Below are 20,089 nucleotides of genomic sequence, written 5' to 3' on the forward strand. Positions count from 1 at the left end.
TAGAAACAAAAACACAACAAGAACAAAAAGAAAACTCAACTGTATGGAAGTCAACAACCATTCATGCAGACCAGTAAGAGGGGCGAAGTCAGCGGTCAGCAGCGAGGGGTCTTGGCAGGAAAAAGCAGTGGCTGGCTGACTGGGTCACACATTCGCATGCAGATATACCAGACAAAAACTGGCAGCAAGACAGACCTTGCAATGCAGGGCCCCAACACCAGGAAAGAAAGCTTAAAAGCACAAATTGAAAACACTTGTAGGGGCTGAGGTGCCGGGAGAGACTCACAGCCTCACAGGAAAACTCGTTGGAGAGACCCACTGGGTCCTAGAACATACACGATTCCACCCACATGGGAATCAGAACCAGAAGGGCCCAGTTTGCTTGGGGGAAACAGCAGAAGGGACTGAAATACAAGCAAAGCAAGTGCCATTGTTCCCTCTCTGACCCTGCCCCCACATACAGCATCACAACCCAGCCACTGGGTTGCCCCAACCTGGTGAACACCAAAGTCTCTGTCCCTCACTATGTTACAGATGTGACCAGACCAAAAAATTCTGCCTCAAACAGAAGAACAAATCAAAGCCCCAGAGCCAATATTTTTAACTGACCAAGAGATAGCCAACATATCAGATGCACAGTTCAAAACACTGGTGATCGAACTGAACAGCTACATGCAAAAAAATGAAACTTGAGCACCAACTTACACCATACACCAAAATAAATTCAAGGTGGATAAAAGACTTAAATATAAGCTGTGACACCATTAAAGTCCTAGAGGAGAACATTGGCAGGAAAATCTCAGATATTTCACGCAGCAACTTTTTTACCGATATGTCCCCTAGAGCAAGGGACATAAAGAAAAGAATAAACAAATGGGATCAAAATAAAAAGCTGCATGGCTAAAAAAAATAGTATTAAGATAAAAAGAGAACCAACCATATGGGAAAACATATTTGCCAATGATACCTCAGACAAAGGTTTAATATCCAAAATATATAAAGAACTCACACGACTCCACTCTAAGAAGACAAGCAACCTAATTAAAAAATGGGCAAAGGACTTGAACAGACACTTCTCTAAGGAGGACATACAGAGGATCCAGAGACACATGAAAAGATGCTCAATATCACTAGCTGTCTGAGAGATGCAAATTAAAACCACAATGAGATACAACTTTACACTGGTCAGAATGGCCATCATGAACACAGCAACCAACAACAAATGTTGGAGAGGTTTTGGGGAAAAGGGGACCCTAGTTAACTGTTGGTGAGATTGCAGACTGGTACAACCATTATGGAAAACAGTATGGAATTTTCTCTGTAAAATAAAATGAATATGCCTTTTGACCCAGCAATTCCACTGTTAGGAGTATATCCTAAGAACCCTGAAACACCAATCCAAAAGAACCTATGCACCCCAGTGTTCATAGAAGCACAATTTACAATAGCCAAGTGCTGGAAGCAACCTAGGCGCCCATCAGTAAATGAATGGAACCAAAAATTGTACATTTACACAATGGAATTCTATGCAGCAGAAAGAAAGAAGGAACTCCTACCCTTTGCAACAGCATGGATGGAACTGGAAAGCATTATGCTGAGTGAAATAAGCCGGGCAGTGAAAGACAAATACCATATGATCTCACCTTTAACAGAAAGCTAAACAACAAAACAAACAAGCAAGTAAAATATAACCAAAAACATTGAAATACAGAACAGGCTGACAGGGACCAGAGGGAAGAGGGGAGGAAATTTCAGGGGAAAAGGGGAAGGATTCATAGGAACAAGTATAAAGGACACATGGACAACAACTAAGGGGGGTGGAAATGGGAGGAAGGTGGGGAGCATTGCTGGGGCAGGCTGGGATGGGAGTAAAACACAGAAAACTGTACTTAAACAATAATGAAAAAATGCTTTATAAATAAATAAATAAATAATAAAAACACTGGTGATCAGGATACTCACAGAATTGGTTGATTTTTGTCGCAAATTATATGAAGAAATGAAGGCTACACTAAGTGAAATGAAGGAAAATTCACAGGGAACCAATAGTGATGTAAAAAAAAAACTGGGACTCAAATCAATGGAGTGGACAAGAAGGAAGAAACAAGAATTTGAAAAAATGAGGAGAGGCTTAGGAACCTCCAGGACATCTTTAAATGTTCCAACATCTGAATTACATGGGTACCAGAAGGGGAAGAAGAAGAGCAACAAGTAGAAAACTTATTTGAACAAATAATAAAAGAATTTCCCCAATCTAGCAAAGGAAATAGACTTCCAGGAAGTCCAGGAAGCTCAGAGAGTCCCAAAGAAGGTGGACCCAAGGAGGAACACACCAAAGCACATCATAATTACATTACCTAAGATAGAAATGAAGGAGAGACTCCTAGAAGCAGCAAGAGATAAGGGAACAGTCATCTACAAAGGAGTTCACATCAGACTGTCAGCAGATTTCTCAAAAGAGGCCTTGCAGGCAAGAAGAGGCTGGAAAGAAGTATTCCAAGTCGTGAAATGCAAGGACCTACATCCAAGATTGCTCTATCCAGCAAAGCTTTCATTTAGAATGGAAGGGCAGATAAAGTGCTTCTCAGATAAGGTCAAGTTAAAGGAGTTCATCATCACCAAGCCCTTACTATATGAAATGTTAAAGGGACTTATCTAAGAAAAAGAAGATAAAAAATATGAACAGTGAAAGGACAGCAAACTCACAGTTATTAACAACCATACCTAAAACAAAAGCAAACTAAGTGGACACCTAAAACAGGAGAAGAGCCACAGAAATGGAGATCACATGGATGGTTAGGAAGAGGGGAATGGGAGGAGGAGAGAGGGAGAGAAGGTACAGAGAATAAGTAGCATAGATGGTGGGGAGAAAATAGGGGGAGGGGAAGAGTAGTGTGGGAAATGTAGAAGCTAAAGAACTTATGACACATGGACATGAACTAAAGAGAGGGAATGTGAGTGGGAGTGGGTGTGCAGGTTGGAGGGGAATGAGGGGAGAAATGGGACAACTGTAATGGCATAATCAATAAAATATTATTTTAAAAAGCCTATAATAACAAAGAAGAACACTATATAACAATAAAGGGGTCAATCCAGTGAGAAGATATAACCCTTGACAACATCTATGCACCCAACATAGGAGCTCTTAAATACATAAAGCAAATTTTGATGGACATAAATGGAGATATCAACAGTAATACAGTCATAGTAGGGGATTTTAATATCTTTTTGACATCAGTGGATCTTCTATACAGAAAATCAACCAGGAAACAGTGGCCTTATATGACACATTAAATTAGATCAATTTAATTGATATCATCAGAGCATTTCACCCCAAAGCAGCAAATACACATTCTTTTCAAGTGCACATGGAATATTTTCTAGAATAGATACATGTTAGAACACAGTTTCAATACATTTAAGAAGACAGAAATTGCATTAAGCATCTTTTCTCACTATAATGGTATAAAACTAGAAATGAATTGCGGGAAAAATAAAACTGAAAAACACCCAAACACATGTAGGCTATATAACGTGTTACTAAACGATGAATAGGTTAACAATGAGAGCAAGAAAGAAATCAAAAGATACCTTGAAACAAATGAAAATGAGAACACACAACCCAAAACCTATGGGACACAATGGAAGCAGTCCTAAGAGTGAAATTCATAACATTACAGGCCTAACTAAAGAAACAACAACAACAAAAGAACTCAAATAAGTAATCTAACCTTACACTTAAAGGACCTAGAAAGAAAATAACAAACAAGGCCCAAAGTGAGTAGAATAAAGGAAATAATAAAGATCATAGTAGAAATAAATGAAATAGAGTCTTAAAAAAACAATACAAAAGATCAGTGAAACCAAGAGCTGGTTCTTTGAAAAGATAATCAAGATTAACAAACCTTTAACTAGACCCACCAAAGAAGAAAAAAAGGACTCAAATAAATAAAATAAGAACTAAAACAGGGGAAGTAAAAAACACCACAGAAACACAAAGGATTTTTAAAAAACATTATGAACAACTGTTAATAAATTGGACAATCTGGAAAAAACTGATAAATTTCTAAAAAACATACATTGTCTCAAAGCCAAGTCAAAGAGAAACAGAAAATCGAACAGACCCATTCAAACTAATGAAATTGAATCAGTAATCAAAAAACTTCCAACAGACAAGAGTCCTGGACCAGGTGGATTCATGGGTAAATTCTACCAACATTCAAAAAGAATTAACACCTATTCTCAAACTATTCAAAAAAATTCAAGAGAAAGGAAGACTCTCAAGCTCATTTTATAAGGCCAGCAGTATCCCAATTCCAAAACCAGATAGATACACTACCAAGAAAAAAAATTATAGGCTGCTATCCCTGATGAACACAGATGCAAAATTCCTCAACAAAATATTAGCAAACTTAGTCCAGCAATACGATCACACATGATCAAGTGAGATTTATTCCCGGGATGCAAGGTTGGTACAATATCCACAATCAATTAAAGATACATACCACATTAAAAAAATGAAAGATAAAAATCATATGATCATATCAATAGCTACAGAAAAAGCATTTGATAAAATCCAGCACCTATTTATCATAAAAACTCAGCAAAGTGGAAACAAAGGGAACATATACAACATAATAAAGGCTATATATGAGAACCCACAGCTAACATCTTTCTCAATGAGAAAAAACTAAAAGCATTTCTCTTAAGATCAGGAACAAAACCGCGATGGATGTCCACTTTCACCATACTTACTCAACATAGTACTGGAAGTCCTAGGCACAGCAATCAGACAAGAAGAAGAAATAAAAGGTATTCAAATTAGAAAGGAAAACTAAAACAGTATTTGCACATGTCATGATACCATATATAGAGAACTCTAAAGATTCCACTAAAATACTATTAGAACTGATCAATGAATTCACTAAAGTAGCAGTAAACAAAATAAACACCCAGAAACCAGTTTCATTTTTATACACCACTAATGAACTATCAGAAATGGAAACTGAGACTTCTAGCCAAGATGGAGGCATAGGTACATATACTGTCCCCCCTCACACAATCAAAAGAAGGACAAAACAAACTTAAAAGCAAAAAACATCCAGAAATGCCAGGAAATCAAACTGTATGGCAGTCTAACAACCAAGGAATTAAAGAAGAAACATCATCCAGACTGGTAGAAGAGACAGACATGGGCAGCCGGGGTGGAGAGGACTTGAGTCAGGGTGGCGGCTGGAAGACCAGGGCAGTTAAGGTGGTGGCTCACAAACCAGGTGGTCCCACATTTGTGTGCAGATAAACTAGGAGGCACAACTGGGGAGTGAGACAGATTGCACAACCTGGGGTTCCAGCATGGAAAATAAAGCCTCAATATCTCTGACTCAAAAAACCTGTGGGGATTTTGGCAGTGGAAGAAACCCAGCCTCAGAGAAGTGTTCATTGGAGGGACCCACAGGGTCCTAGAACATACACAAACCCACACACCTGGGAATAAACATCAGAAGGGCCCAATTTGCTTATGGGTAGCAGAGGAAGTCACTGAAAGCCTGCGAGAGCTCAGCGAGTGGCATTGTTCCCTTTTGGACCCCTCCCCCACATATAGCACCACAACGCAGCAACATGGGTTGCCCTGCCTTGGCAAATACCTAATGTTCCACCCCTTCCTACATAACAAGAACACAAAGACAAAAAAAATGTGGCCCAAATGAAAGAGCAGATCTAAGCTCCAGAAAATATACAACTAAGCAATGAAGAGATAGCCAACCTATCAGATGCACAGTTGAAAACAATGGTGATCTGGTGATCAGGATGCTCACAGAAATGGTTGAATATAGTTGGAAAATAGAGGAAAGAGTGAAGGCTATGAAAGGAAAATGCACAAAGAACCAACAATGACAAGAAAGAAACTGGAGCTGAAATCAATGGTTTGGACCAGAAGGAAGAAATAAACATTCAACCAAAACAGAATCAAAAATCAAGAATTCAAAAAAAATGAGAGGCTTAGGAACCTCCAGGACAACTTTAAAAATTCCAACATCTGAATCATAGGGATGCCAGAAGGAGAAGAGAAAAAGCAAGAAGTTGGAAATTTTATTTGAACAAATAATGAAGGAAAACTCCCCCAATCTGCCAAAGTAAATAGACTTCCAGGAAGTACAGGAAGCTCAGAGAGTCCCAAAGAAGTTGGACCCAAGGAAACACACACCAAGGCACATCATAATTATATTACCCAAGATGAAAGATAAGAAGAGAATCAAAAGCAGCAAGAGAAAAGGAGACAGTTACCTACAAAGGAGTGCCCATAAGACTATCAGCTGATTTCTTAAAATAAAACTTGCAGGCAAGAAGGGGCTACACAGCCATATTCAAAGTCATGAAAGGCAAGGGTCTACATCCAAGATTACTCTCTCCTGCACAGCTATCATTTAGGATGAAAGGGCAGATAAAGTCCTTCCCAGATAAGATCAAGTTAAGAGTTCATCATCACCAAGCTCTTATAATATGAAATGTTAAAGGGACGTAGCTAAAGAAAAGAAGATCAAAAACTATGAACAGTAAAAGGATAACAAACTCACAACTATTAAGAACTGAACCTAAAAATGTAAAAACTAAGCAAACAACTACAACACGAACAGAATCACAGAAATGGAGATCACATGGATGTTTATAAGCAGGTAGTGGGAGGGGGAAGAAGGGGGGAAAGGTATAGGGAATAAGAGGCTTAAATAGTAGGTACAAAATAGATGGAGAGGATAATAATAGTTGAGGATATGTAGAAGCCAAAGAACTTATATGTATGACCCATGGACATGAACGAAAGCAGGGGAATGCAGGTGGAAGGAATGGTGCAGGGTAGAGGGGAATAAACAGGGGAAAATAGTACAACTATAATAGCATAATCAATAAAATATATTTTTAAAAAAGAAACAAAAACCAAGGGATTAACCAAAGAACATATATTAACTGAAGAATAACAGTGTGACGATGGCCTGAGGGAAGTGGGCCAAGGGCCGGGTGGAGGTGGGCAAAGTGGAAGAAATGAGAACATCTGTAATAGTGTGAACAATAAAAATAAAGTTAAAAAACATGAATTGGAAAAAACACGAATAGTTTAATAAACAATTCTATTCATAATTCCATCAAAATAATACCTAGGAATAAATTTAACCAAGGAGGTAAAAGACCTGTGCTCAGAAAACTATAAGACACTGAAGAAAGAAATTGAAAACAAACAAATGGAAGCCTATACTATGCTCATGGATAGGAAGAATTAACATTGTTTCTTTAGAAAATTTTTTCATCTTCACTCAACACTTTTTTTCATTGTTTTTTAGAGAGGGAGAAAGGGAGGGAAAGAGAAACACTGATGCAAGAGAGGTACATGGATTGGTTGCCTCCTATAGACATGCGGACTGGGTATTGTATGCATCTGGACCTGGTATGGAACCTACACCCTAGGTATATGCTTTGACCAGAAATTGAACCCACAACATTTTGGTCACAGGACAGTGCTCCAACCAACTGAGCTACACCAGCTAGGGCTAGAATTATATTGCTAAAATATCTATACTATCCAACACAATCTATAGATTCAGTGCAATTTTTATCAAAATACCAATGGCATATTTCACAGAACTAGGTCCAATAATCCAAAAACATATGAAACCACAAAAGGCCCTGAATAGCCACAGCAATCTTGAGAAGGAAGAACAAAGTTGGAGGGATCACGCTTCCTAATATCAACAAGGCCATAGTAATCAAAAGGGCATGGTACTGGCATAAAAACAGACATATAGATCAATGGAACAGAATAAGGAGCCCAGAAAAAAAACCCACACCTATTTGGTTAATTATATTTGACAAAGATGGCAAGAACATAGAGTAGCATGAGCAGTCTGTTCAATAAATGGTGTTGGTTAATTTGGACAGATACGTGCAAAAGAATGAAACTAGACCACCTTCTGAGAACATATAAAGAATAATCTCAAAATGGATTAAAGATTTAAATGTCAGACTCAGTACCATAAAAATTCTAGAAGAAAATGTAGGCAGTAAAATATCAGATGTTTCTTAAAGCAATATTTTTCTTGATATATTCCCTAGGGCAAGAGAAACAAAGGGAGAAAAGGAACGAATGGGACTACATCAAACTAAAAAGGTTTACACGGCAAAGGAAACCATCAACAAAATGAAAAGAGAATCCACTGAATGGGAGAATATGTTCACCAGTGATACATCTGATGAGGGATTGGTATCCAAAATTTGTAAAGAACTGATACAACTCTATATCAAAAAACAAACAATCCAGTTAAATGATGAGCAAAGAATCTGAATAGACACTTCTCCAAAGAGGGAATACAGATAGCAAATAAACATGTGAAAAAATGCTCAATGTCACTAATCAGCAGACAGATGCAAATTGAAACCACAGTAAGATATCATCTCACACCTGTCAGAATGGCTATCATCAACAAATCAGCGAACAACAAGTGTGGGCAAAGATGTGAAAAAAAGGGAACCCTTATAAACTGGTGGGAATGTAGACTGGTGGGACCACTATGGAAAACACAATGGAGTTTCCTCAAAAAATTAAAAGTGGAACTGCCTTATAACTCAGTGATTCTGCTTCTGGGAACTTATGGATAGGAATCAAAATTTTTGACAAAATTTGAAACACTAATTCAAAAGAACATATGCACTCCTATGCTCGTTGCAGCATTATTTACAATACCCATCAGTAGGCAAGTGGATAAAAAGTAGTGATGCATGTATACAATGGAATATTACTCAGCCATAAAAGGGAATGAAATCTTTTTTTTAATTTTTATTTTTTTAATTGATTATGCTGTTACAGTTGTTCTATTCCCCCCTTCATTCCCCTCCACCCTACCCCCCCATCCCCACCATTACCCCCCTTTAGTTTATGACCATGTGTCTCCAGTCCTTTAGATTCTATATTTCCCATGCTATTCTTGCCACCCCCATCTATTTTCTTTCTACTGTCTATGCTACTTATTTTCTGTACCTTCTCCCCCCATCTCCTCCTCCCACTCCCCTGTTGCTAACCCTCCTTGAGATCTTCATTTCTATGTCTCCACTCCTGATCTAGCTGTCCTTTTAGTTTGCTTTCGTTTTAGGTGTGGTTGTTAATAACTGTGAGTTTGCTGTCCTTTCACTGTTCATGTTTCTTTAACTTCTTTTTCTTAGATAAGTCCCTTTAACATTTCATATAATAAGGGCTTGGTGATGATGAACTCCTTGAATTTGATCTTATCTGAGAAGCACCTTATCTGTCCTTCCATTCTAAATGAAAGTTTTGCTGGATAGAGCAATCTTGGTTGTAGGTCTTTGGATTTCATGACTTGGAATACCTCTTTCCAGCCCCTTCTTGCCTGTAAGGTCTCTTTTGAGAAATCTGCTGACAGTCTGATGGGGACTCCTTTGTAGGTGACTGTCCCCTTAGCTCTTGCTGCTTCTAGGATTCTCTCCTTCATTTTAATTTTGGCTAATGTAATTATGATGTGCCTTGGTGTGTTCCTTCTTGGGTCCAACTTCTTTGGTACTCTCTGAGCTTCTTGGATTTCCTGGAAGTCTATTTCCTTTGCCAAATTGGGGAAATTTTCCTTTATTATTTGTGCAAATAAGTTTTCCACTGGTGGCTGTGCCTTTCCCCTTTCTGGTACCCCTATAATTCAGATATTGGAGCGTTTAAAGATGTCCTGGAGGGTCCTAAGACTCTCCTCATTTCTTTGAATTCTTGCTTCTTGACTCTTTTCTGTTTGGTCATTATTTGCTTTCTTCTGGTCCACTCCATTGATTTGAGTCCCAGTTTCCTTTCCACCGTTATTGGTTTCCTATGCAATTCCGTTCATTTCAATTAGTTTCGCCTTCATATGTTTCTCTAATTTGTGGCTATAATCAACCAGTTCTGTGAGGATCCTGATCACCAGTGTTTTAAACTGTGCGTCTGAGAGTTTTGCTATTTCTTCATCGCTTAGGTCTATGGGCTCAGGGATTTTGAGAATTTGCGACATTTTTGGTCTGTTCTGGCCCTTTAAGTGTGAGAAGCGGCGCCTTGGACTCCCAGGTCGCTGGGTTGTGACGCTGTATGTGGGGGCGTGGTCAGAGCGGGGAAATGGCGGTGCCCTCTACTGCTGCTCGCCGCGGGGACACCGGGCCCCGGTCCAACGGCCCACTCCCTCACCTGTCCGCTCTGGCACAAATAGGTGACCCCAGTCAACACGCAGCACCGCTTCCCCGCTGTCTCCTCCGCGGTCGCTCGCCTGGTCACTCGCTCGGTTGCTCACTAGGTCCAACCCTGCGCCTGGATTCCGAGTCTGGATTCCGCGCCTGAGCCCGTCTGATCGAGTCCTCCTGTGCAGTCCCGCTCCACCAGCCATTGGTTTCGCCCCTTACCGGTGAGGCTGCAGAATTTGTTGTTAACGGACTTACGAAAAGTTCAATTTTCCGTGTTCTGGCTGTGTTTTGTGTTGCTAATATTTAGTTGTCCCTAAACTTGGTTGTGTGAGAAGGCACGGCACATCCACCTATACCTCCATCTTGGCGGAAGTCGGGAATGAAATCTTACCATTGCAACAGCATGGATGGATCTAGAGGGTATTATGCTAAATGAAATAAGTCATTCAGAGAAAAGACAAATACAATATGATTTCACTTAAGTGTGGGATCTAAAGAATAATATAAATGAAAAACAGAAAAGGACTCAACTATACAAAGAAAAGATTGATGGTTCTCAGAGGGGAGAGGTTTGGGGGTCTGGGTGAAAAAAGCTGAGAGATTGAGAAGTACAAATTGGTAGTTACAAAAGAGTCGTGGGGATGTAATATACAACAGAGGAAATATAGTCAATAATATTATAATTTGGAATAACTATGTATGGTGCCAGTTGGGTACTGAAAATATCACTATGCTATACACCTAAAACTAATACAAAATAATATTGAATATAAACTGTAATTGAAAAAATTAATTAAAAAGTAAACTACATTTTTGTATTAATCTTAACACTACAAATGTACTAATAGAATTATAAGCTATAATGGCATTTTAGTCCCTGGTATGTGGCTATTTAAATGACCATTCTAGCCTCAATGAAAGATCAAAATTTTAAATAATGTTTCCTTCACATAGGCCGGAAAAGCAATGGGAAAGAAAGATGAACTGAAACAAGTGTATATTCCCACTTTTCTCTTGTGAAGAGTAATTTGGTTCCATTTGCATCTGCTACATACCATTAGTGATTTCTCTTTTTCCCAAAACTCTGTGCATATTGAGTTTTAAAGAGCAAATAGAAAAAGAACTCTCCTTGGGTGTCTCAAATGTAGAAAAAAATCCAAATGCTCCAGAGCCTTTGCTGTTGGGTAGCTGCTGGTTTGATAAGGCAATGCTAGAACAGAGTCATGTATAAGTTACTGAAGGCAGCCTCAGGCTCGAAGTTGTCTGAAAATCCTTTTCTTTTAGAAAATGTCATTTTTATTAATATTAAGTTGAAGTGTGATGGACACAGTATTTAAACTCGCCCTAAGCTACATTTGTTTTGTAATAACCCAACACCCCATCAAGATGAAATGAGGCCAGCACATCTGCCTGAAGACAGCTATAAAAAATACAAAACAAATTAAGTCCACCACACAGTTACTAAGTTTTGTCACTTAAAGAATTTCATACAACAGGAAAAAGGGTTTGTTTTTTCATGCCAATGCTCAGAACTAAGAGGCATGATTTAACTTCTTGGAGTTTCAAAGCCATTGCCTCCTTAGCTAGCTTGCTTTCAGTCTTTGAGCCCAAGAAGAAGCCCCATACCAGCCACTGATAATATTAACTTTTCCCCTCCTGTTTATCCATTTCGGAAAAAAAGAGGTTTATTAAGTATTATGTGAAGTTCTATCTTCACAGAGGTTTGGTCCACTGAGGGAGACAATTATTACAGAAAGATTCACACGGTTCTCGAAGACTAATAACAGCTATCAGAAAATTAAGAGGTACTCTCTGAGAGTCTGATGGGAGCCCCAGTGGGTCTCAGGGCCAGGGAAGTTTTTTTTAGAAGGGACGTGTCAGCTGAGACCTGAAGGACAAGTGAGAATTATCCCAAGCTGAGCAGAGGGAGAAGCGGACCCCCCACATGCTGACATCTTGGGTCAGGAAAGAATGACACACATTTAAGGAGGTGAAGGAAGACAAGAGGCTGGGGATTAGGGGCTGCAGTGGGAATGAAAGATGGAGATGGAGAATGGCACAATTTTACCTTGGTAAGGAGTTTGGCTTTTTTCTGGCTATAATAAACAATTAAAAGCTTTACATTTTAAGAACCCCCTGACTACAGCATGAAGAATGGATTGGAAAGGGCTAACAGAGAAAGAAAACTGACCAGCAGCTATATGTAGTCCAGGAGAGAGAGATAAGCTTCAAGGATCATAGCGCATGTGGCAGCCTGAGAGGTAGGATGGTGAGGGGGTGGAGAGCATGGATTCTGGAGTCGCCACCATCTGAAATTTGACTTTGCCTGTGTGAGCTTGGCAATCTGTGTGTTTCGATTGTATCATCTAGAAGTCAGGGTGGAAATAGTACTATTAATGTTTGCCAGCATAGGAAATACAGTCAGTAATAATGTAATAACTATGGACGGTGCCAGGTGGGTACTGGAATTACCAGGGAGAACACTTTGTAAAGTATAGGGTGTACTATGCTGTACACCTGAAATTAATACAAAATAATACTGTATGTAAATTGTAATTGATAAAATTTTTAAAAATACATTTCAAAAGGGTAACATCAAGACTCATATAAATATAAAATGAGCACACACCAAAATTTTTATTTAATTCATAAATTATTGAGGGACCCAGTTAGATCTTAAAAGTAGTACAAAGGAGAATTGCATTTAGAAAAGCCTATATTTTCTACCACACAAATTCATTTCCATTGGCATGGACAGAAACAATATTTCATCACTATCGACAAGAAACATTTGTGTCATCACTGTCCCTCTACAAGGAAACTTCTCTCTATATGAAGTTGCAAAATAGACTAGCCAAAGACAAAGACTCCACTTCCACTGAGTGAAACAAGGCCTGAAAGTCTGCTGAGCAATGCCAGCCTTCCATTTGAAGGAATCAGTAATCTCTTCCACCCATTTCAGAATATTTCTGACAGTACTCTTTCCTAACTACAGTATAATAAGTTAATATATTCAAAGTGCTTAAAACACATAAGTAAGTATTAGCTGTTATTATTTTTGTATCAGTGTGATGGTACTGGAGATGGAGAAAAGCAAATAAATTTCCGATACATTTTTGAGGGAGAATTGATAGAATTTGGGAATCCTTTAGGACTAAGCAGTCGGAGAACAAGGGGTTGAGAATAACTTCTAATTTTCTACCTGAGCAATTGGATGGTCAGTAGAATAATGTGCTGTGATGGAATAAAATACTAAGGAGGGAATCGAGAGTTAAATTTTGGACATTTTAAGTTGAATATACCTTTGAAATATCAAAGTAAAAATGTCAAGCAGACATTAAGAGCATAAAACCTTACTAGTTGTGTGACTGACTTATACTTCACTTTCCCCAACTATACATGAAATGAAGATAATAATAGTTCTTATCAAATTGTCAAGATTTAACAACTTTTTATAAAGATTTTATTTCTTTATCTTTAGAGGGGAAGGGAAGGAGAGAGGGAGAGAAATATCAATGTATAGTTGCCTCTCATGCATCCCCCCACTGGGAACTGGCCTGCAACCCAGGCACGTGCCCTCACTGGGAAGTGAACTGCAGTTGTTGGTTCACAGGTCCATGCAGATTTAATAACTTTTTATCTAAAGCACTTAAAATAGTGTTTGGCACATAAGAAGCACTATATAAGTTTTTGATAACTAGATTAATTAAATTAGTGTTTACTTTTTTCAAAAAGTAATATACCTCCCTAAGTAAAATCTTAACAACAATAGCAAAAACACTGCTTGGGTGTGAAGCTCAGATAAAAGGTCTGGACTGAAGATTAAATACAGTTGTCCCTCAGTGTCCACAGGGAACCGGCTCTAGGACCTTTCACAGATACCAAAATCCATGAATGCTCAAGTTCCTTACATAAAATGGCATAGTATTTGCCTATAACCTACCCGCAACCTCCTGTATACTGTAAATAATCTCTAGATTACTTATTATATCTAATACAACATAATTGTTATATAAATAGTGATACTATATTACTTAGGGAATGATGACCAAAAAAGTCTGTACGTGTTTAGTACACACGTGACCATCATAGACCTAAGTACATAGTACATGCCATCAAAACTTAACAATGTTTTTCAAATATTTTATATCCACAATTGGAAAAATCCATGGATTCTGAGAGTTGACTATACTTAGAAGTTACCTTCACATTGGCGGTATTTGAAACCAAGAATCATTGATGAACACATCAAAAGAAAGCACAAAACTGAGCCCAGGGCACTGCAATATATAGTTTGAGGAGAGGAGAAGGATCTAGAAAAGGAGACTGATAAGGAAGTGACCAGAAAAGAAAACCAGGAGAGTCTGGTGTCGTGTAAATCAAGATGGGGAAGTAATTCAAGAAGAAAGGTGTGGTCAGTCCCACTGAATACCACTGAGAGCAAGGGCGGTGAGGGCTGAATTTGTTGGGAATAGCAGACAATGTGGGGCCACCACTCTTAGAAACTGATTATTAGCTATCATCCTGTTGGCTCCTGTCTTAAAGAGTGACACCATTGTGTTGGTCAACAGGGTCCCTCCTTTAGTAAGACTCGTTCTAATATCTTATCTGGAGCCATATCAGACAGAGCTAGGTCAGAACTGCAGGATGAGTTTAACAGAGAATCAAATTAGAGCACCTAGCTCTTAAAAGAGCCAGTAGTCTGACTCATTGAAACAGTGAAAGAACTTTATTTTTTTATTAAATTTATTGAGGTAACATGGGTTGATAACAGTATATGAATTTCAGTTGTAAAGCTTTATAATATGATATAACAGTCCATATACACCATTATCTCCTATGACTATGTATTTGAGTTTTTTACCCTCTGTGTTCTCCCCACAAACCCTCCCCCACCCCAGCCAATCTCTTTCCCCTCTGTAACCACCATACTATTGTGTGTATCTATGATTTGTTTTCTTTGTTCATTGGTGCTTTTTGTTTAATATCTCATATATAAGTGAAATCATACAGTTCTTATCCTTTTCTGTCTGAGTTATTTTACTTAGCATGACTCTCAATATCCATCCGTGTTGTGGCAAATGGCAGTAATTTCTTTTTTATAGCTAAGTAATATTCTATTGTATGTATGCACCACATCTTCTTTATCCAGTCATCCCCTGAAGGACAATTAGGTTGTTTCTACTTCTTGACTATTGTGAATAATGCTGAAGTGAACATGGGAGTACATATACATTTTATGCATAAAAGTATTTTTAAATCTTTCAGGTAGATTCCCAGAAAAAGGATTGATGGGTCATTTTATAGTTCTGTAATTAATTTTTTGAGGAACTTCCATACTGTTTTTCATAGTGGCTGTACCAATTTACCTTCCATTCCCACCAACAGTGTGCAAGGTTCCCTTTTCTCCATATCCTCTCCAGCACTTGTCCTTTCTTGTCTTATTGATAATAGCCATTCTAACAGGTGTGAGGTGGTATCTCATTGTGTGGTTTGGATTTGCATGTGTCTTATATGGAAAGTGTCTATTCAAGTCCTCTGACCATTCTTAAACAAAGTATTTGTTTTTTTGTTTTTGAATTTGTAATATATTTTGGATGTTAGCCCCTTATCAGAGGTCTCATTTGCAAATATCTTCTCCCATTCTGTTGGTTGCCTTTTTGTTATGTTGATGGCTTCTTTTGCTGTGCAGAAACTTTTTTGTTCGATATGCTCCTGCTCATTTTTAATTTTACTTCCCTTGCCTTTGGGATCCAGTTCACAAAAACTCCCATCTAAGACCAAGGTCCATAAGTCTACTGCCTATGTTTTTTTCCGTGATTTTATTATTTTAGGTCTTGTATTCAAATCTTTAATCCATTTTGAGTTAATTTCTGTGTATGGTGTCAGATAGCAGTCTAGTTTTATTCTTTTACATGTGGCTTTCCAGTGTTCCCAATAGCACTATTGAGAGAATTTTCTCTTCGTTACATGTTTTTGACTCCTTTGTTGAAAATTAGTTGCCCATCTATAATAAGTGTAGGTTTACTTCTGGGCTCTCAGATCTGTTCCATTGGTCCGTGTGTCTGTTTTACTGCCAGTCTATACTGCTTTGATTATTGTAGCCTTGTAGTATAATTTGAAGTCAAGGAATGTGATACTTTCGGCTCTGCCCTCTTTCTCAGGATTGTTTTGGTTATTCAGGGTCTTCTGTGGTCCCGTACAAATGTGAGGATCTTTTATTCTACAATATTTCTGTGACAAAGGCCATTGGAATTTGATAGGGATTGCATCGAATCTGTAGATTGCACTGGGTAATGTGGGCATTTAAACAATATTTATTCTTCCAATCCATAACAGAATATCTTTCCATTTCTTTGTGCTCTCTTCAATTTCTTTTAACAGTGTCTTCTAGTTTTCCGTGCACAGGTCCTTCACTTCATTTGTGAAGTTTATTCCAATGCATTTTATCTTTTTTGATGTAAATGTAAATTAAATTGTTTTTTTTTTCATTTCCTTTTCTTAAATTTCGTTGTTCGTGTATGAGAACACAACAGATTTCTGTATGCCACTTTTGTATCCTGCAACCCTACTGTATTTGTTTATTGTTTTATAACTGCACTATTCAGTTTATTTCCTCCTCTCTTCTTACTCTGAGATAATGCCACCACTTTTATACACAAACATATGCCAAAGGAAAGAGAAAAAATCTAGAACCTCTGTTGACTTGTAACTCATATGTGATGAGATTGAAAACTAACCCAAAATTAAGTATCCCTAATTAATTTTCTGCAAGTTTCAATTTGCATTTTTGAAACCAGAGCATGAGGTGAGGCTAGTAACAGCTTCAAAGTAACAAACCTATAAAGCTACCCTTATTTTGAATAATCCCATCTACGGCCATACCACCCTGAACGCGCCCGATCTCATCTGAATAATCCCAATGATTTTTTTAAACAAATATGTATGTAAGGGGAGAGGGACATAAAAGGAGAAAAAGAAAAGTTAAATATCATAGTCACAGACTATGTAATGGTGGGTTACAATCAGAGCCTAACTCTGGCTCAGATTTGCAGTGACATGAGACTAATGAACCCAAAGTGAATTGGGTCTGTTAACATTATACAGAGTCTGGCAGAAGTAAGGCCTGCTTGAGTGTTGTTGGGAGGGTAATAATATGGGTGTAATAATTTATAGTTTTAATTTGACCATTTCACCTAAAATGTCATATGGTGTGCTTGTGTGTGATATTGTTATGTTACAGATTTACATGCTTATGATTTTGTAATAAAAGATTTTATGACAAAAAGGGGGTGTTATTTGTGCCGAACTCTGAATTTTAAAAAACGATTATTTTTATTATTTTAGCCCATGCTCCTGACTTTGTAATAGCCACTAAGAAACTAAACCACTTGGGGTTTTACAAGTGAATTTCATTATCACTGTTTTCTATTTTGTGTAAAGGACAATGGTAACAACTAAATAAAGAATATACTTTTTGTTAATGAAATGAACAATTAAGCTTAGAAACCAAAGGCTACACAGAAGCATAAATTATTTGCTAGGATTTTTTTAAAATTTCCTGGAGATAAAAAGATTAAATGCAGAAATCCTATCAGTCCTTTCTGAAGTTTAAGCCTATCTTTTAAAGAACTCACTTCTCTAGCCATTTTTATTCATTCCACAATAGTGCTGCTAACAAAAAGAATTTTTAAATTACTCAAATTAAACTTCAGTAAGAGTTTTTTATTTATACTTGTATATTAAAATGATTTTTAAATACCTATTGACTTCACTTTTAAGACCCCCATGTTAAAGGGTCTAACTCAGTAAGTACTGTTAAAATTGAGTCATGGAACCATCACACTGAAACCTCTGAGCTCACTTGCCTGGCCTCTCCCTGACCTTGTTTCCTCCACTTGTGGCCAGAAAGCTCAAGATGGTAAATACAGAGTTGGGAGACTTTGGTGTGTGGGGGAAAGTTTCATATGAAAAAGTTATTATTCATTTGACCATTTGCACTATTATGTATTTATCTTTTGAAATATAATATTGTGACTTCAATGAGAAACAGTATATTATATCATACAGTGTGTGCATTAGAAAAATTAAGATGATTGCTAGTCGACAGCACTGCCTAAAAGCCAAATTGTTTTTAATTGGTGTGAGCTTGATGAAGACTTTAGGGTAGAGGATTGGGAGATAAGCCAGCAAGGCTACTTGACATTTGATAAGACTCTCACTGGGGAGACATAAAGTAGATGTTTATTGTTCTTGCTATTAACCCTGAATATTCAGATAGTCAAAACTGCACACATATATATATATGCATACTCACTTTCATTTTTCATTTAGATGCTTTAAAATAAACATTTCAACCATTGTATCAAGTTCATGGGGCTTCAGTAGCATGCCCTTTCTACTTTGTGGGTTTTTGGCATATCTTCTTGGTCCTGGAAAGAGATCAAATGCAAAGTGATTCACGTTATATGCAAGGAGAGCTGAATGTTTAGTTAGTTCGTGTATATTCTAGAATTTATCTGGGACTCACTCTGGAAGATAAAATGTAGATCAGTGTAGCTACTTGTCATTTCCATAAGCTTCTATATGTGGGCAAATATGGAAAGTAACACATAAAATGAGTTTGGAGATTATTTATGAATCTCAGTGTGTTTGGCATCTCCACTAAATGTTCTGAAGCAGAAGTTGGTAAACTATAGCCCACAGGCCAAATTCAGGCCCTTCTACCCCCTTTCCCACCCACAGCCCCAGTTTTTATAAATAAAGTTTTATTGGAACACAGCTGAATCAATCTGTTTACATATTGTCTACAGCTGCTTTTACACTATATTGGCAGAGCTGAGTAGTTGCAACAACAAAGACCTACAATCATGGCCCACAAATTCTAAAATATTTTCCATCTGGCCCTTTACAGGAAAAGCTAGCTGACCCTTGTCCTTTCGTAATGGTTACTAAGGAGGACCATGGTAGGTGATAGAACAATAATCCTTACCACACAGGAGCAGCTAAGAGGGTGAAGTTCTTTTTGAGAGCTTGTCATCTTTTCGTATCTGAAAACAAAATTCAGCACATTATTAAAGAAGCATTATTCATCACATACGGTCAACTTGGCACATCTATCACGTGCTTTTGGTTTTCCTTATATACAAAATAGTTTAGTATTTTGCATTAGTTTTGCATTTTCCTTTACATTTACACCTGGATTGTGAAATTCAGTGTTTGTGTGTTTGTCATGATTCTTGTTCCAGGAGCAAGGCGTAATATATGGATCTGTAAGAAGAGGGATAAGATTATTTTGACTGCAGATTTTGGTTTCATCTTTCTAACAAGTTTTTATAGGTAGCATTATTTAAAGAGACAGAGACTTTTTAAATGTTTTAGGATACTGTTTTCTCCCAAGTTCTCTAGGTGCCAAAAGATGAAGTCAAGAATTCAAAAACAAGAGAGGGAGGTAACAATGTAATAAGAATTTCTTGGGAATAATCCTGGGGGGCCCTTCCTCCCTCACCCACCTTCCTGACAAGATTGTGTGTGACTTTCAATCTCTCCATGAGGACAACTCCTCAAGGGTAACAGATGTCAGACCTTCCCTGAAGGGACGTCTTCCATGCTTCAGACCCATGCCAGACCTTCTGCTCCACACACAGCCCAGGCTCAGGCCCGGCAACATCTTGCTTTATTCCTTCCAGTTTGAAAACTGTGATTGGTTTCCTATTAGAATTTCAATCTCTCTAAACTAGCTATGAACCATTTGCACTTACTAGAGTTTAATGCTATAACTGTCTTATCAGTTCTTTCGTTTTCTGCCAAAGTCAAGGTTAAGGAGCCAGGTTTGCATGCCTCCTCAGCACGATTCTCTGTGAGAAAGCAGTAGGATCATGGAAAAATAAAA

General features: G+C 37.9%; 1 protein-coding gene across 1 annotated transcript in view; it reads left to right on the plus strand.

Moving 5' to 3' along the window:
* Positions 1–20,089, plus strand: part of ADAMTSL1 (ADAMTS like 1) — a 948,619-nt gene that overhangs the window by 716,130 nt on the left and 212,400 nt on the right. The window lies entirely within an intron of this gene.

The sequence above is a fragment of the Artibeus jamaicensis genome, unplaced genomic scaffold (genome assembly GCF_021234435.1).
Source record: "Artibeus jamaicensis isolate MK-2021 breed Jamaican fruit bat unplaced genomic scaffold, CSHL_Jam_final scaffold_1964, whole genome shotgun sequence".
Classification (NCBI taxonomy): domain Eukaryota; kingdom Metazoa; phylum Chordata; class Mammalia; order Chiroptera; family Phyllostomidae; genus Artibeus; species Artibeus jamaicensis.